This window comes from Apis laboriosa, unplaced genomic scaffold (genome assembly GCF_014066325.1).
Source record: "Apis laboriosa isolate Shangri-la unplaced genomic scaffold, ASM1406632v1 scaffold9_cov152, whole genome shotgun sequence".
NCBI classification, from domain to species: Eukaryota; Metazoa; Arthropoda; class Insecta; order Hymenoptera; family Apidae; genus Apis; species Apis laboriosa.
In genome coordinates, this window is record NW_025224966.1 from 5,227,443 (window position 1) to 5,246,888 (window position 19,446).

The following is a 19,446-nucleotide window of genomic DNA, read 5'->3' on the forward strand; positions in this document are numbered from 1 at the left end:
TTGGAGAGATCGTAATAAAATATAAAACTTGAGGAAACGATAACCACGGATAAAACCACGGATAACCACGGATTCGCGAAAATTAAAAAAAAAAAGAGAGGAGGGAAATTCAAGAAAATCGTTAATTGAAATCGTGATTATAGAAGAAAAATATGGACGATTTTTACGCGACTTTTAATCTATACTATCCTATCTATAATTTCTTTCATTTCGTAAAGTATCTTACAATATTCCAAATTGCGCACATTCTTTCACACAACTAATTTATTCATTTCTAAAAAGAAAAAAAAAAAGAACGACAAACAAAACTTCACATTCAAAACAAAAAAAAAAAAATACAAATATAAAAACACACATCTCTGAAAAGAAGAGAAAAAAAAAAAACTGGAAAAAATCCAATTGAAACGGTGATCAAGAAAAATGCAACATTCAAGAGTTCTACGAGATTCTAAATAATTCACCTTGCCCATCAAAGGCGACGAGCAACAAAAGAAAGTTCGCAATAGCTGCGTCTTCTGCTGCAAAAAAAAGAAAAAAAGAAAAGAGAGAGAGAGAGAAAAGAAGAGAAGAAAAAAAGAGGACGACCACGAACGAAGTTGCGAACTGATGCACCTGCGGAAAGAATAGCACGCAAAAGTAAAAGTTGCATGCGGGCAGGCGATGTGTTGCGCGCATTATCGATAGGGGAAGGCGGAGTATAATGCTCGAGCTCGGTCTAAGGCTTCCCCCTTCGTTTCCAACGAGTTCCAATGCAACTTCCAGCATGTTGCTACACAGAAGCCACCCCTCGCCGTTTCCACGGGCAAACGCCATTTTAGAAATGGCAGCATCGTGCCAATTCGAAACGCATCGGGGAAATAATTGATGCCCTCCTTCCATTCCCAATTGAATTTTTGATAAGGGGACCGGCCCTTTTTAGAAAACGGACAAAATCCCTCTTCTTCTTTTTCTTCTCTTCTTTTTCTCTCGAATTAAATTCTGATCTTCGGAGCAATAATCGACCCTAAATCGAGATTTTCTGAAAGGGGGAAGAGGGTGATTCTATTTGGGGGTGGGTGGATATTACGAAGGGAGATGAAAGGGAGTTTGATTTTAATTGCCAGGATTATATCGAATGGAATTTTTAACGAGTGAAATTGAATCGGTAGGAAGAAAAGAAACTTCGAAGTTTGGGAGGGATGTTGATTGAAGTATCGATGGCAGAAAAATTTAGGAAATTTTCATAATCGTGTTTTCATCCGTGATGGAAATGGAACAACTTTTTTCTTCTTTTTAATTACGCGTTATTATCGGTCATTTTTATCGAAGATTTATTTAGATATAAAAAAGTTTTTTAAAGGAAACCATGTACCATAGCTGGGAAAATAGATAATTCGGAAAGCAAAATCTCAACTTGACCGGATAAATCCTTAAGAGAGTAGAAAGCGGAAGTTTAGCTTCCCTGTTAATTCGAAGAGATGAAGTTTCTATATATATATATATATTTTGAAAAGTTAGGCGAATGAAGGATGCGGAAGAATGCGTATAATCCATTTTTCCAAAAACGTTTATATATAAGATTTATCCGTTGTTATCCATTAAACGGCGGCTCGTAGAACAGAATAAATTTTAAACTAAAAAAAATTACAATTGCATCGTCTCGTTATTATATGTAAATAGGGACGGTTTGGAAAGAAAACGAGCCGCTTCATTTGCCGGATACCCTTCCACCCTTGTAACGTTATAAACGCGGAAGTGTTTTCCACTCGTGGAACACTAGAGATACCGTGTTTCCGAACACAAGCAGAGTTTACGAGTGAAGCGAATTTTCTTTATCTACGAACTTGGGAATTGTCGACGAGCCACTTTTCCACTCGTCGAGGTAAACGACGATGAAATAAATTGAACGCTGGTCTCACCGATAATCCAATTCATTCCTCCCCTCTATAAATCGAATGGAACTTTATGGTAAGTGGGGGAATCCAGTTTTTTTTAATGGCCCGTAGAAGGTAAAAACGAGTATTCCGTGAAAATACCGATGAAAAGGTATGTTAATATGTATGTTTCGTTCAAAATTTAAATAACCCGGTTAAAATCAATGAATTTTAAAAATAATCCGACCTCATATCCGTTGAGGCATAAAGATTTTTTGCAAGCTACTCGTAATCAGCTAACATTAAATCCCATATCCGATCTATACCTCATCAACAATCGACGTAAAAATATTATAGAAATAATTATCGAATCATCCTAATCACAAGTAAATAAAATTATATACCATCCTTCGATGATTTTATATAATATATTGTCAAACTAATATACTGTATTAGTATCATGAAAATTGTACTTGATTAATTGTTAACTCGAGACTCGACACAAACCAGATTAATAAATAAATTTAAAATAAAAAAAAGTTAAATAAATTTTTGTTCGATCCATTTAATTTAATTTCACCTCGAATCAAAATTAAATAAAAACTCGTTCGATAAACTTTTCGACGAACCAGAAACCAGATAAAAAAATCATCACAACGTGACTCGACGTGAACGATTCGACACTGAAAAAAAACAAAAAAAAAAAAAAACAATCATCAAAATCTTTCCATAAATAATTAATCAAATATTCTTCCATAATGATATTCTTCAAATCTATCATTCCATACCTCGCGTGGATTGCGTGGTTGAAGAAGAGGAGGAGAAACTCTCAAAAAAAGGAAATGACGAAAATTCGGTTTCCTCGCGAAACCTCTCGGCATATTGTTGTTTAAGCATCCGAATCTTATCGCGGGAGATTAAGTTGCAGATAGAGGAGAAAGGAGGATCATGGACGGGGGGGGGGGGGAGGGAGAGGAGGAGGCATATGCTAATGCGAGAGTAGCCTTCTGGGTCCCCTTTCTGGAGAGGCAGAGGCAACAACACGCGTTCCTGACCCGACGCTGTCACGACTTTAGAACAATGGCGTCGATATACATGTCTCATTTATATACACGTATTCCTCGATACCGCGGCGCAACCAACGTTCGCGCACCACGGACCAAAGAGATCTTCCTCGAACCCACCGCCCGATAAAATCCCGGGAATGGAAATCAATTCGGCGGGAGGGAGCCGGGTCATCCATGATTTAACGCGCCGTTGATACCGAACAGTTCGAATTGTTTCGTTCCAATGTCTTCTTTTTTTTCTTCTTCTTCTTCTTTTTCTTCTTCTTCTTCCTCCACACCGAATAAATTGAACGCAAAAATTTGTTCGCAAGTATTCTTCTCTCCTCGCCCCCCTTTGCTCGACGAACGAATTTTAACGGTGCATTTCTTATTATTAATATTTTTATAAGTAATAGACAGCACTGTTTCTTCTTGATGTCGATTTTTCGCGATTTTGGACTCGTGTCTTATATACATTGATGCGTTTATGAAATAGAAATCGTGAGTTTTCTTTCTTTTTCTTTTTTTTTTTTTTTCATCGTTCTCGTCTATGTATTTCATCTCCATTCATTGTTTATTTGTTCAGAATTTGATATTGATTAGAAAGAATTGATAAAAAGAATTAATCTGTATGATAACTTTTCTTCTTTCTTCGTCCCATAAAGTAGCAAGAATTCAAAAGAGAATTTATTAAAAGCAATGATCTTTGCTTACAATTGTATCGTTGGATGTAGGAAAGGTTTCAAAATGTTTTTGAGTAAGCCCTTTTTGAGTAAATTATTTAATCAAAATCTCCATTCTTTTTTTTATATATATATATATGTATAGATATCTCGTAAATTTCATCTTGAAAATTGATAAAGTTACAATGTTTCGTAATTCAAGCCAACGAACTTTTATTTTTCTAAAGATGTAGCGACGATTATAAGACTGAAGGTCTTTTCGATCGATATTATCAATACTTTAACAACAAAATTGTAGTGAAAATTTCAATAAAGATTGCTTATCGAAATAACTTATCGATTCCACGCACGAGGAAGTTTTCGTTAAGAAGAAGATTCTGGAAAAAGGGGAGAAGAAGAAAAAGAAGAAGAAGAAGAAGAAGAAGAAGAAGAAGAAGAAGAAGAAGAAGTACAAGAGGAAGCAGAAAAAGTGTTCGTTGCGCTGAAAAACTGGAACGTGCGATCAGCTTATTATAAGTCAACCGAGTAAGAAGGCCACGACTGAAAAGTTTGAATCCTCCTAACTGAACGTTTCTGGGACAAGGGACTCTTGAGCAAACTCGCAAGGAACTCTGCCCAAACCTGATGGTTTAACGAGCCTGAGTGCCGATTCGATGGATTCTCGTTTAGAATATTTAATAAAGGCCGATTTCTTCCTTTTTTCTTAAAAATCGCAATCAAGATCGCAATCGACATCATTCAGTTTGCATTTTTTTAACGCTTTTTTCGTCCTTCGTTTAAGAAGAATTGAAACGATATTTATGCATCGTTAATTCTAACATTCGATCACAATCGAACTTAATGAAACAATTAAATATTTCTGATATTTTTGTATATTTTAATAAATCTAGCGATGATGACATGTACGATGAAGATTTTCGCCATTTGTGCAAAAATATTCGACAATTTAATATTTCTATAATAAAAGTCTCTTGATTAAGTATTCTTTTCTTTTTCGAATATAACTTCCAATAATAATATTTTATCGAATTTATTTATAAAATTTGCATACACGTACTGCGATATTAATTAGCCACGTATTCCATAAAAAAGAAGTGCATCTTCGAAGAACAATCTAATTCGACAATGGCAACTGCGTTCTGACGATTTTTGGCAAAGATTCTTCCTTTCGAAAATATCAGCCTCGTTTGCCAGACAGGAATACGGTTGGCTCCGCGATACCCAGAACGTGTATATATATATATATATATATATATATATATATATATATAAGAAACGAACGAATACGAGTAGCAAAGGGAAAATGAAACGGAGGAGCGAAGATATATGAGAGATAGAAAAACTATGACGAAAAGAGGAGGGAGGAGGGAACGGATGGAGTGTGTACATCTCGAAGGAAACGCACTCGTAAGTTGGATAGAAAGGAAATAAACAGGTGGAGAACCACTTTGGAATGGGTAACACGCAAAAAGATGAGAGGTAAAGAGAGGGGGGGACTAAAATAAAGAAAAATGAAAACGCGAGGCGGTAGTTGAAAAGAAATTGCCTTCAATTCGAGGATAAACGCGAAGAGCACGTGGATACCGAAACAAAATACCCCGTTATCCGCGAATAACGAAGAATCATCGAGATTTGAACAGTGCTGTTAGATTCGAAATTTCTTCGTGGATTTGTTGTAAGAATCGTTTCTTTAAATTTTGTTGATGATCTATCGATTCATCTGACAACGAATTCAATTAAAGTAATTAAAATATTCTTGAAATGTCGATGAAAATTAAATGTCACGCGCTCGTAAATTTTCGAAATTAGCGTCTTAATTCCGATTCTTTTTTTCTTTTCTTTTTTTTTTTTTCCATCGAATTCCAACGAATTTTTCCGCTTAACCGAAGAACGTTTTTAATATTCCCACTAGAGGGTTGAACGGTGGTTGAAAGTGTATTGTCAGCAGCAGCAGCAACGCGTTTCAGACCACGACCCGATGAAGCTGGCCGCGATGCTGGCGAAACTACAGAGTCATTTTCACAAAGAACGCGACTTACGCTTGAGAACCTTTAGCAGCCCTAGCACATTTTCCGTCACGTCAGTCATTAATGATCGACATAAAACCTTTCGTTCACGGTGCATCGGTTATGGATGATCGGTGCCCGATAACGCCGTAACCGTAAATGAAGTAAAAGTATAAAGAAATTTTGAAACCAGACGCTCACCTTTGAAGCGATCTAATGGATTAATCTACGCCGCAAATAAATACATTCGAAAGTAAATCGTAAATGTATCCACCACCAAACTTCACGTTATATTCACGTTATATTCCATAAAACAAAAAAAAAAAAAAAGACACCTAATAATCTCTCCAGACAGAATAACCAAAGAATTCGAAGAATTCTCCTTTCGAACATCTCCGATCCATCCCTCAACTTAACCTAACCTCAACCTCGAAACGCACCCCACTGTATCCAAAACATCCATGTTTCCAAAACAATCCCACCTCTTCGACCGCTCTCCGGTTATTCTCCCTTAAACAACAGAGAAGCAGGGAGGAGGAGAAGGAGGAATAGAAAATGGCGCGAAAGAGGAGAAAAAGAGAGAGAGAGAGAGAGAGAGAGAGAGCAATTGCATGCACACGTGCATGGTCGAAGGCGGAGGGACCTCTCGCGCGTAGCACGCCGAGAGGGCGGCGGTTGGTTAGCTCTCGGTTGACGAAAGGGAAAGAGAAAGAGAAAGAGAAAGAGAAAGAGGGAGGCGCGTAAAGGGGGTAATTTATTGGGGGAAAGAGGCGAGCGAGTTCCACTGGAACCGGGCACGGGCACCGCTGCAACCTCGCTACGCCACTGCACGGCACCGTACGGCACCGTAGTACGATCTCGCGTGTACGAACGCGCCGCCGGTGCACGCTGGTGTTGGTCGGCGATGGGGGCACATGGGGAGAGGAGGGAGGGGGGAGAGGGATCTCGTTACGTGCGAGAGTTCACGGGTCACGCGAGAATCGTGAACCCACGGCCACGGCAGAAACGGCACCGAGGAGGCAACCGGGAGGAGACAGGAGCGGACCCCTCCGCGATAACCCCCCTAACTCCCCTTGCGTTTCAAATATAATAATATTTTTTAGAATTTTTTAGAATTTTTTAGAATTCGAATCTTCGTAATCTTCGATTTTCTTCGTACCCTTTTCTCCCCATTCTCTCTTGGATTTTCTCTCGTTTGTGACGAGGAGAAGAAAATTTGAATTAGATTGTAAATTATATTGTAAATTTTGATTCGAATCATTTTGAAGGATCTTTTAAGATGTGGCAACTTTATGACGTTTCGATTATTCGAAAACGCGTTAGCTGTGCCGCCACTGAATTTGGCCGAGGCCAACGACGAGTTCCCGGAATTAATCTCTTCTGGTCGATTGAGACGAATTAATGATTCCAGCGAAACGATTTGCCGCTGCTTGTAAGCAGCACGCTCGACGAGCCGCGGAGGGACGTTTACTCGGAGAGGTTGTAAATGTCGTTTATGATCGTGTAGTGAGAATACGAGACGTTGGGTAGTGTTTATTGCACCGTTTGCTTAAAGCTCGCATGTGCTTGATGCATGGTTTACGTAATGACGTGTTTGGTTGCTGGTAATATCACCAGGTAATCGAGCTTAATATTACGTTGTTGTTTTGCTGCATTGCAAAGAGGTGTTAAGCTTTGCTTTCACACTTGCTTGTCGTTCGATAAAAATTAGCCTCCAACTCGAGCGTTACCTCGACTCGAGGGGAGTGAAAGCGGTAGATAATTCATTTCGCGTATAAATAAAATCGAGAAACGAGTCTGAAAACGACGTTTCAAATCTGTTTCAATATTTACTGTAATGAATTTGAAAAATGATCTCATCTTGATTCGAATAATATTAAATATATCTTTTCAAACGTTCAATTCAATTCAATTCGATTGGATTAAGATTTAACTGCGATGAACTTTCTTCTCTTCCATGGAAAGTGAACAACTGGTTACCAGTTCCCTGATCGTCAACGATATCATCGGTGTAACCAGCGGCGAACGCAATTAACGGTACAAAATCCCGATTCACGATCCAAGATACAGCGTGTAATTAGCGTAAGAAAATCTGTACGGTATGGCTAGACGACGTATGGTGCGTGTAGTGTATCTCTTAATGGATAGAAACGTATCTGAAAGCGCCAGATGTAAGAGGAGCGGTTAGCTGATCGGAAGAGCGTGGTAGGGCCAAAGTTCGTGGAATCCTCTTCCCGTCTCGGCCACGTAAAGCGTTCCGAGGAGTCCATCCGGATACTGATCAGCCCCGTCTAATATCAGAGATTTTACAAAATCATTGAACTGGCCATTTTTGCGCCGTTTTCACTTCCATCCCCTTCAGAAAGAAATTAAAAAGTTATCGCCTGAAGTTTTTCATCTCTTCTCGAATCAATAATTTTTTCTAATGGAAAAATTTTTATCTCATTCTCGTTTACTTTCCGACCGATCGTTTTATTTCTCAGATTATTTGAAAGAAGAATTATTTTGATTTCAATTCTACGCAGAGAATTATATTTTATCCTTATTCCTCCGATTAATGTACCATCTCTCCATCTCTCGAATTTGCTTAATTATTTGCGATAGAAATATTTTTATTTTAATCCCACGCGGAAAGCAGTTCATCCTTTCATAGTTTATTTATTCCTCGGATCAGTCGTTAACAAACCGAGATCCGTTTACTTTTTATCCGGTGGTAAAAAATTGTAAATTCCACATATACGGGGAAGGGCGCATGGGGATACGGGGGAAACACAATTGCGGGAAATCTTCTAAATTAAAGATGCACGTAACATATCCTGCTTTCGTTCTAAATGCTCTCTGCACAACATACTAATGAGGTGTGCATGCAAAATTCAAGAAACCGCTAAAAAAAACCGTTCTTCTTCCCTCTCGAGAACGTGGATGCCAGGTAAATTCTACGCATTACGTTAAAACCGAATACAAGAACAAAAGAAAACGAGAACGCTCCGACTCTCGTAACTCTCGAATATCTTAACTTTCCAGTTAACTCGTAATAATTAACGTGCCAGTTAAATCCTTCGATACGACGACCTGATAATTCATACATTATATTATATTTTCACGATGAAAAAAGAAAGTACTAAACAAAAAAAAAGGGGAAACATTTATCAATTATACGTATATTCTGTTATTCTTCTTCGAAGAAATAAAATAAAATTTTCCTATAAACACTTCCAAGAAATCTCTCAAATCTTCGAATTCCCTCGAAACATTCGAAAAAAACCAATTACCAAATATCATTATTCTCTTCTCCAAACAGCGTCTCTTCTCTCAATCCATCGTACGATATTTTATTATTACGCGATTGAATAAAGTTTTCAATTGGGCAGTTCACCCACGAAGTCTCGTTAAACCATCACCGCCTAACGTCTCGCGCGATATCTCGTTAAGGTGTCCCTCTGTAACAGAAGAAGAGAGTTCACCTAAACACCGGGTATACGCGTGCGCGATCCCACGTTACAGTTCGCCACGATGCCGACGCCGACGACGCCGACGACGACGACGACGACGACGAGGACGAGGACGAGGTCGACGACGACAGCTCGTTACGTAACGAAGCCGTGGCCGCGGCTCGAGAGAGGATCGTTCATCCAGGAGGACGACAGGAGGAGGAGGAGGAGGAGGAGGAGGATGGGTAGGCAGATTGGTATGAGGGAGACGTTTCGCCAGTCGTCCTTAATCTCTGGCAACGTTCCGCGTAATCGGTCGATTGCTGAAATAGGCGCTGATGCGTGCACCTGTTCACCAACTGTGCAGATAATGCACGTACCGTGGAAAAGAGATACGCCGTCCTTACGTCCCTCCTCGTATTTGCAATCGTATCCAATTCTATTTCGATGAGAATGCTTTAAAGTTTTCGTGTACTTTTTATTTTTTTTATTTTTTTTTCCTTCTTCATTGGAATAACGTTCTCGTGGAAAGAGAACGGATTGGGATTGGGGCTAATTTTAAATTAGATTAGAAGGGGATGAAATTTCGATTACAGGCGACAACCACGAGAAAAACAAGAGACAGGTCGTGTTCCAAAGTGCAGCGGCGTGTCATCGGTCGGTGTCGCCTCCTAATGGTTCAATTTACGACCTCGCTATATCGCGGCCTATATTATACTTCAGGGACGAGTATTGAAAGAGATACAGCGTGGTCATAAAAGTGAACCAAACACTAAGAAAGTTATATATTCTTTTTTTACTTCATTCTTTAAAAAGTTTTGAAAGATTGAATTCTAATTTCTAACTAAACTATTGATCGATTACGTTTTTCAATCGTTCAAATACATCCTTTTACACACATCTCGCACATCTCGAAGAAGAAGACGCAAGAGACGAAACGAAAAAATATCGAGCCACGAATACGTGTTATCAACTCCCTGTATACATCATCTCGTTTCCTCGAATAGGCTGAACGAAGGAAAATCTTGGGAAATATAGAGGAGACGGAAAAAAGGGAGAAGGAGGATGGGAGGAGAAAGACAGTGGCGTGGAAGGCGTGCAGGGGATTACCCGTTAGCCCGGGTCGACGTAAACGTCGAACCACTTTATTCGGCGTCGGTAACTAGACGAGGAGATAGCCTCCCTCGGCGTAAGAGCAGCGAAGTTAGAGAGCGGAGGACGAGGGGATGGGGGAGAGAGAGTAGGTGGAGGTGGAGGAGGAGGAGGAGAGTCGCGGTGCGGTAGGTGGAATAAGAGAGGACAGAGGTTGGTTGAGACGTGGTTGGACGAGGATGGCCGTATAGAGGCCGACCGAGAGCGAGGAGGACGCCACGTACGAACGGACGATGCTGAAGGTGGTTCGCTAATGTCACGCCGCGTTCCTAGAACCCTCCGCACGCTGAAATTAGATTACCGCGAGATTGCTGCCCTTCTACCCGCCCCTCCCTTCTCCCAGCCTCCCTGCACCAGCCTGCTCGCCTTCCTCCTTCGCCATCCTCTTCCTCCTCCTCCTCCTCCTCCACAACCGCCTTCTCCTTGCATCTCCGCTTCGGCCTCCACAGACCTCCTCCTCATCCACCTTCCCAGCTACGTCGTTCCCAGAGTCCTTCTCCTCTCGTTCGCATCGGCTGCATCGCCACTGACGGCAGAACCTACCTGGTGGGCTCTTTTACCTGTGTTGCCAACTCTGGCGTCCTCCGGTCTTGGCGTCGTTTTCCCTTCCTCTTTCCGTCCAGAATCTGTCCGCCACCCGTTTCGAACATCTTTCTCCGTTCCCCCTCTTTCCGTCCTTCCTTTTTATTTCTATTTAGGTCAGCGTTTTTTATCGCGCTTATTTTTTTTTTCTTTCTTTCTTTTCTTTTCTTTTCTTTTCTTTTCACGGTAGCTTTCACGTTCGCGTAACTGCTTTGCTTAACTCTTCTTGTTTCGTTAGAATCTTTCACTATCCGTTCGAGATATTCTTCTCTCTTATTTTTATTTATTCATTTCGATCTATCGCAGTTGCGTATGATAATATATTTCTCGATTTTTCTCTCACATTTAAACGGATATTTCCTTGGATCGTTCCTTCTTCTTCTCTCTTTTTTTTTTTTTGGTGACTGTTCGTCGTGCGTTTATTTTGCGTGCACTTTTTTCCCCCTTTGCCTTCTTTCTCCTCGTATCTATGGTCACGCACACGGGAGCATGCGTGCGTCGAGTGCGTGGAACCGTGCGTGTCTGAATCACCTACGCAAGTGATGGCATGCAGGATGGAATGGGATGATACCGCACGCCATTTCTAGGAACTCATCTCGGCTGAATCCTGATCGCACGCACGCACGCACGCACGCACGCACGTATGCACGCACATCGAGAATCAGGTTGGTGGAAACTCGCAGGAGAACTGCGTTCCTCCTCCTTTCGTTCTTCAAGTTAAAACAGAGAACGAAAGAGAGAGAGAGAAAGAGAGAAAGAGTTTTGTTCCCTCGTAATTAGAGATAAAATTTATTAATGTGAAAAACAAATTGATATTGTGGAATCGAGAATTGTGAAAATTATTTGAGATTATCTCGAGAAGATGGTCAAGAAATATCGCTTTGTTTCCGAGGATTGGGAATCTTGATTTAGGATCTGTTTTACAAATTTCTTCGATGAATGCATCGTATTGTCGTTCTCATCTTACGAATGTATATATTATCTATAATGATACTTGACAACTGTGATATTAAACCTCATGTTCGAGTTGTTGAATACCGTGGTTGGAAATAAAGTATTCGTACCATTTGCGGAGGACAATGAATACAAACTGTCTATTCACTTTACCCATTCACTTCAATGACTCTTCATTTCTTCCCACATTTTTCTCGTATCGTTGTACCCTCAACGTTGTACCTAATTCTTACGAGTTACTCGAGATCGTGCACAATCTTAACCTTCAACTTCCTTCTGCAATAAAGTTTCTCTTTCAACCTTTAAACTTGTTCCTAAGAATTCGAAGACAAGAATCCATTGATCTATGCGTTTCGTAAACTCAACTTATATCGAATCACAACTCTTCCCAATCAGATAATTCATCAAACTTTGCCACTGTTTATATAAAAATTAAATCCTAAATCAAAATTCCCAAATCGTTTCCAATCCTCGGAAACAAAGCTTGAAGAATACTTCTTCACGAGATATTCTCAAATAATTCACAATTCTCGATTCCACTACCAAAAAAAAAAAAAAAAAAAAAATCCAAAAACAATTTAACTACGCAATATCCAACCAATTTCTCATCCCTGCTACAAAAACTCCTCAAAAAAACTCCCAAATTTTTCTCGATCCTCGATAAAGCTCGCCTACAACCAGGACGGAACGACAGAGAAACGTGACGTTTCTGGTGGACGTTTCGGCCATCAGAAGGCATCCGTTGCCGCGGACGTAATCGACGAACTAATGGAACTCGAAAATAAATGCGCGCGTGGGTGGGGAGGTCGCGTTTTAATCCTCTCTCGGATGGAAGGCGAGAGAGAGATAGTGCGGGTTAACGTTTGCGGTACTCTCTGCGGTAGGACGGGCCAACATCCGGGACGAACTCTATTAATTTCCTTTCGGCCTCGCCGATTTCCGCGGGCGTACAAGCCGCGTAATCTTCGCCGTTGATTTCGCGATCACGTGTTTCACGATCCACGATCGGTGGAAAACGCGGCCGGTCGGTTTCTTTTTCGCGAAATTCGCGAAATTTCGTCCCCGGGAATCACCGCGATAATTTTCTTAATTAGGCGAGCGCAGAGGTTCGTGAGCGAGGCTGAGGCGGCGCGAGGTGTTGCACGAGTTTCGAGGGGGGAATAACGAGCGTGAATAGAGGCGGCATTGTTTCGTGCACGAACGTTCTCGTTATTGCCGTCGCCTGCGCGAATTATCTTCCCGCGATAAACGTTTGGAAAAAGGAGGAGGGAGGAGAGGGGTGAAGGTGGGTAAGGTTTTAAACGATTCGAAGCAAGCACTGAGGAAACGGGCGTGCGCGTGTCTGATCTGTGAATTTTCTGTGGATTTGTTTTCGTTTTCGAATAAATATATATTTGAGAGATATATGGAGAAAAGGAAGAAGAAATTATTATTATTATGGGACGATTGATCGATCCATTGACGAAGAATTATTCTCGTCGAGAGCGATTCTCGAAAGTTTTATTACGAAGGATGTAAAATTAACGTTTATTGACGTGTTTGTGTATAAATAAGTACGTGTGAAAGTGTGGAAAAGTTCTTATGGAATGGAAATAAATGCAAATTTTGACGAGGCGAATTAATGTTGAAAAATTTCTATTCAAAGTTGGAAGTTATAGGTTTGATGTAAGATTTATCAAAAAAAAAAAAAAAAAAAAAAAAAAAAAAAAAAAAAAAAAAAAAAAAAAAAAAACGTTCTCTATAAGAAAGTTTTTCAGAGTATTATAGTATCCAAATATTGCCATCGTAACGCGATATTAATCGTACGACGATTTTCTTTCGACAACAAGACGATATTATAGTTTACGTTTTGCGGTTTTGAAATCAAACGTACATATGTATGTTCGCGATGTGGAATCGTAAAGGAAAGTTGCGGTTGAATTCTTGATGCTCGTACTAGATTCGCGAATCTGCGAACGGCTACGTCTAACGGAGGTTAAACTTGATGCGCTCCTCGTTTATTCAGGTCGTAAAAGCGAGTTGTTTGACGATGCATTATCGTGGATGATGTATTTTATATCATTGCTGTTATTTCTCTGTGGAAAGTGATAATCTCGATGAGTCGTTGGATTTCTGATCACTTAATTCGCCTATTTAATATATTTTTCTCTAATTACAGCGATATCGCGTTTTATCGTACAATTATCGAGATAAATTTTAACGAAGATATATATCATAGAAAGATATTGGTTTTTTTGAAATTTTAGTATTTTTCGAATATTGAAAGGTTATATAGGATGAATTAAATGAATAGTTAATTCAGCTATTCAAATGCCTTTCAATATTTTCAATTATAATTTATACGTATATAAATTTAAACATTCTTTAGTTATACAAAATTCAATTGAATTACCATAATTTATGTGTCCAACAGGTTGTAAATTTTGTAATTCCTATTAATAATGATTAAATGCATTTGTTAAAACTACATTTATGAATGTTCTGCAAGAACAATTCTACGTAGAAGAATATTTGAAATGAATATATTTTTATAGATTAATTTCCGAACGTAAATAAATTCATTCAATCAATAACTAGATTTCAGATTGCATGCAATTAACTTCGTATTCAGATTTCAGTTCAGTTTTCAGTATTTAATTACTTACTTTGCAAGCTAATTCTTACATTTAATTAACAATATAAGCGATTTTTACATCCTCATCACGGAAATTAATTTTAATATTCGTGACACGGCAAAATAATAATACTTCCTTATCCCGAATTAAAAATGGTGAGTTTCAACTTTGCGCTAGGATGCGTGCACTTTCTTTTTCAAGAATCATAAACGCATGCAATAACGGATGTTAGAAATCTTAAAATCTCTCTTTTGAACTGAAATCGACGATTATTACTTACATATTTATAAAAACTTAACTAGTCAATTTACTTTCATGTGTTCTTTCATATAACATAAATATCTACTTTCGAAAATTAATTGCTTCGTGATATATTTACAATTTTACCCGATCGATTATTCGACCAAATAATACAATGATCGATAGTAAACGACTCGTAATTACAATTAATTACACTTACTTTTCACACTCAAACGTAAAAAACTAATCATCCACAGGTACATAACCTCAAATATCCCAGACACGCGCTCGTCCATCATACATCTCGATCAATCCAAACTTTCCACTATACTTGCAAAAACGAAACAAAAATCCTAAATTAAAACGATAATTTTAGTAATTCGATGATAAAAATTTACAATTAATTACCATTCCTCGAAAAACTGATCAAACTCGTGAACAAATAACCTCGAATCGGCTAAACAAGAGCTCGTTCGCACGCGTTGCGCGCGCATCCACGCAAGATAAAGGTCCGTACAAACTGTTTAATAACCACGGATATCTGGCGCTCGCGAGGGACACCGGTATCGAGCCGAAACGCGGATATCTTCGGTTCGTAGAGAGCGCGCGGGTAATTTAAGCTCGAAAGAGGGAAATTTATCGCGTTCGCGGTCGAAGATACTATTTTACGGCATTCCGTTTCCGGCGTTGCGCGCCGCGCGGTTTGCATTATGCGTGCGTTATCGTTTCACGTTTCTGAAACGCGAACTGCTTAGTTAACTCGCTATATAACGCGGCAGAGAGTGAGTTACGGCGAACCCCGTGGCTTCGTTTCCTAATACACGCGATCGCAGTCGTTTCTCCTATCCACCACCGGGATTCACGGCCCGCTCTTAATAACAAAAGTTTCGCGGTGTACGACGCCCTCCCCCTTTCCATCCCGCCTTGTAACCCCTACCACGTTCCTTTGCCACGGCCTCATCAACCAGAGGTATCATGTTACAGCTTACAGAAGATCCACCGCTTGTAACACGCTTCTGTTAAGCAACCACCCCCCTCCCTTCACCCGTTCTCGAGGACCTTCTATCTGGACCAGCGTGGCACCGATCCTTCGTATCCTTTCTTCTTACGTTTCGCGAAAGGTTCGAAGCTTCTCGCGGGAATGGCGCTCGATCGGGACGTCGTCGGTTCTGAAAAGGTTGATCTTGATAACGGATGCGAGGATTTACGAAGGATGATTTTTTGGAGGTTAGGTTTATTATTGAGGAAAATGTTTGGGAAATATGAAAGAAAGGGAATATAGAAATGGAATGGAATCGCGAAATTCTGGTGAAATTTATTAAACGTGTATATACTTAACATTGTAGAAAATTGTAGAAAATTGTATAAATTTTATATAGAGAAAGTGATTGAATTGAAAGTAATTGTGTTTCAACTAGGGGTTGAAAAAATATTTTACGAAATATCCCGAAAATGGTTAAATATCCTGTCTCATTTTGTATTGATAAATAATAGAATTTGTAATAAATTATTAATATTTAATTTGTTTCGTTATAATATTGATATAACGACAGATACAATAAAACTCTTTGCTGCTCTTTAGATTCAACACATAAAAGATACTTTAAAGCGTGCATAAAGAGACCACGAGAGATAAAAACGAGACTGGAGGAAACTCGTTCAAAGTAGGCGGCTCTTTGAACCCGTCTGATTGAGAAGAATACGATATTCATTATAATAATATTACAGGAAACGATATTTAAGTAATTTCCTGTTAAAATCACTTTTAATTTCATCGTACACTTAATGCATTGAACGAAATCTAATGTCACGTGCATTACAGAGAGGGTTCGAACGAGGGTGAGATTAAAAGCCATACTTTTAGTAATCGAATCTAAAACCTGCGGTCATTTCACAGTTTTCTTTTTGCATCGATGAAATTAACGAACGATAGTTTAGTTGAGAGCCTATAGCATCTATCGAATTTAAAATTTAAAAAAGAATTTTATTCCGTGAATGAGGGGGGGAGGGGGGACAATAAAATCGCAGAAAAATTAGAAATAAGAGGAAATCGTTTTCTTTGTATCGTAGAACGATGAAATAATTATTTCATATTTTTGAATCTGCCTCCCCCCTCTCCCAACCCTCTCCTCCTCCCCTTTATTCCTTTATTCACTTTCCATTTCAAAGTTTAACATTTACTCATAGATCGTAATTCACTTATGCTTTCAAAAAGTATATTTTAGACGAAGTTTTGCCCCATTAACATCTGGATCGCATTACGAAGTTATCGAGTCAATTTAACTTTCGAACCCGTTTGGTCTTCTCGTACTTTAATGCTTACAACTGTTACTAAAATTCGTTTGTTATTAGAATGAACTTTATCTCCAAGTTTCTCGTCCTAGTGTGTCCAATAAAATAAACTATTCGCCGCTATTGTCTGTTTCTAACAAAGTTCAAATGGAAGACTCGCTCACCATAAAAAAATTTGAGATCGCTATATAAATTACGTGATTGGTATAATGTGGAAACTTATCATTAACATCTATTCTTTTTTTTTTTTTTTTTTTTTTTTTTTTAATATATCATATCAAATAAGCAAGTGTAAGTACATATTAAATCTGGACTGCTATTATAGTTTATAGTTTACGACTTGTACTACGTAGATTTTAGATATTAACTAACAATTTTCTTCAAAAATTCTCCTTCTAGTGTAAAAAGTACGTTGTAAAAGTAGAAAGATTACAATGATTATAAATAAAAGTAAGCACGCGTTTATTAAATCTAATCTCGATGAAAGAATCCTTTTTCTAATATTAAACACATTTCCTAACTAAATTATTAATTATATACAATTAAATTTCAAAGAAAATATTCATTTCACGCACAATTTAATTTTCCAAAATTATTTCTCTAAAAATTTCCTTCGCGTAATACAACAACCGAGCAAGAAGAAAAAGAACATCAACTAATTGTTAGCGTTCCATTCCATCACCGTAACACGATTTTTATTCTCCACGAATTTCGTTTTTTCAACGAAAGATAATTCAACTTCAGAAAGAATTGAGAAAAATCGGGAAAGACCGATATTATATATATATATACACACACACACACACACACATCTAGCAACGCGCTCCATTCCAAAAAATTCCTTCGACGATCCATCCCCCTCCCCCTCTCCGAGAAAGAAGAAGAAAAAAAAAAAAGACAAGCGGGTCGAAACGAGCGGCGATCAGAGTTAATTAAGCGTCGCGGGGGAGGCGATTGAGGGGGGCGGGAAGATTTATCAGAGGTCCCAGTGGAGGCCTCGACGAGTGGCCGGGGCACACGGAATGAATTTCCGTGTAGGCTCGCGGTCGGTCGCGTCTACCCGCGTGCTGTCGCAGAAAATCTATTCGTCAGGACAAAAAATATTTACCAACAGCCCCGGGGTTGGCACGGGAGCATGGCGTGCATCCAATAACCGTTTCGCAAGGGACCGACCCTAGCCACCCGGTTCGAGAGACGGAAAGAGGAAGGGAGGGAGGGAGGCAGAGAGAGAGAGAGAGAGAGAGAGAGAGGGGAGGGGGGATCGTGGCCCGGTCGAGGTAGGAGGCAGAGCTCAGTTTTCAACTCGACGCCGTATAACAGCACATATCCATTTACTGCTTCAGAGGATTGTTTATAGCGTGCGTGTCATAGGTCAACGGTTTCTGCCCGCTCGAAAGGACCACACGCTCCCGTCCACTATTTATATACGTGGGTGTCGGCCCTCTCTTAGGCTCTCCTCTCTCTTGCGGCCGAGGCGTAAGGCCGAGGCGTAATTCAAAACCGTAAATTGTCCCCGTATCTATATCCGGCGGGGGACCCATCACACACTGAATTAACCGCGGCTACTTTATTTACGGCTCCCCTCCTCCCCGCCCCTTTCCTTCCACGGGGAAACGATGCCTCCGCTTTTCTTCCCGGATCTTTTTATTCCGGAGAGGGATTTCGGGGACAGAAAGGGAAAGAGGGGGGGAAGGAAGAGAGAGGGAGGATTATTGCTGCTGTGTCGAACCATAACCGAGAATGAATTGAATTAAATCATGATATCAATTAATTTGATATGGTTGAATTTTGGGGAAAGGAGGGAGAGAGGGGTAGGAGTAGTTTTAAGGAATTCAATTTTGACTTTAGTTTCGTGGGTGAATATACGATGGACATACGATATATATATATATTTTTCTACTCACTGGCCGTAAGTGGAATAAGTCAGACGTGGCAAGACGTCAAACTCGAGTGTTAATTTACCTCGATCCTCGATCAATCGTGCAATTATTTGACAGGAAATAGTTGATAGATATACCGAAGCAATAAAGCATCGGTTGTCGCGTTAAATTAAATTAGAGAAACGGATTCGGGCACAATGACAATACGGCGGAGTTTTGGAAGAGTTTTATAGCAGAGAGGTAAAAATAAAAATCGCGTGCGAATCGTTCGATCGGTTCGATGAAAAGATGTTCGGGCGCGATAATTGATCGGCTGTTGGAAGGGAGGGGGGGATAAAAACAGAAGAGATTTTCAATTTTCCCAGAGTTTTGAATTGACGTAAACGCGCGGCGCAAATATAAATCGCGAGGAATACGCTGAATGCGCGTGCACCAGAGTGATAATTAACACCGATAATGCGTATTATCGAAAAGTTTAAAGGTTTCGTACATTCGTGTGGCGGATTGTATTACATTGTATTTTCATTGTTCGCATGGATCTTTAAAAACGTGGATGTTTTTGGCCATTTAAGGAGAAGCTATACAGAGAGAGAGAGAGAGAGAGAGAGAGAAATATTTCGATAAGTTTACGTTTTAGAGACGGTAGAGATATTTTAATACGATTAGATCGAAACGATTCCATCAAATTTAAATGTAATTTATATATCTTTCG

The 19,446-nt window shown here is 39.5% G+C and overlaps 1 long non-coding RNA gene across 1 annotated transcript in view; it reads right to left on the reverse strand.

Annotated features, from left to right (window-relative positions):
• The window catches only part of LOC122719930, a 45,081-nt gene that overhangs the window by 24,470 nt on the left and 1,165 nt on the right, over nt 1-19,446 (reverse strand). The gene's annotated exons all lie outside the window — the stretch shown is intronic.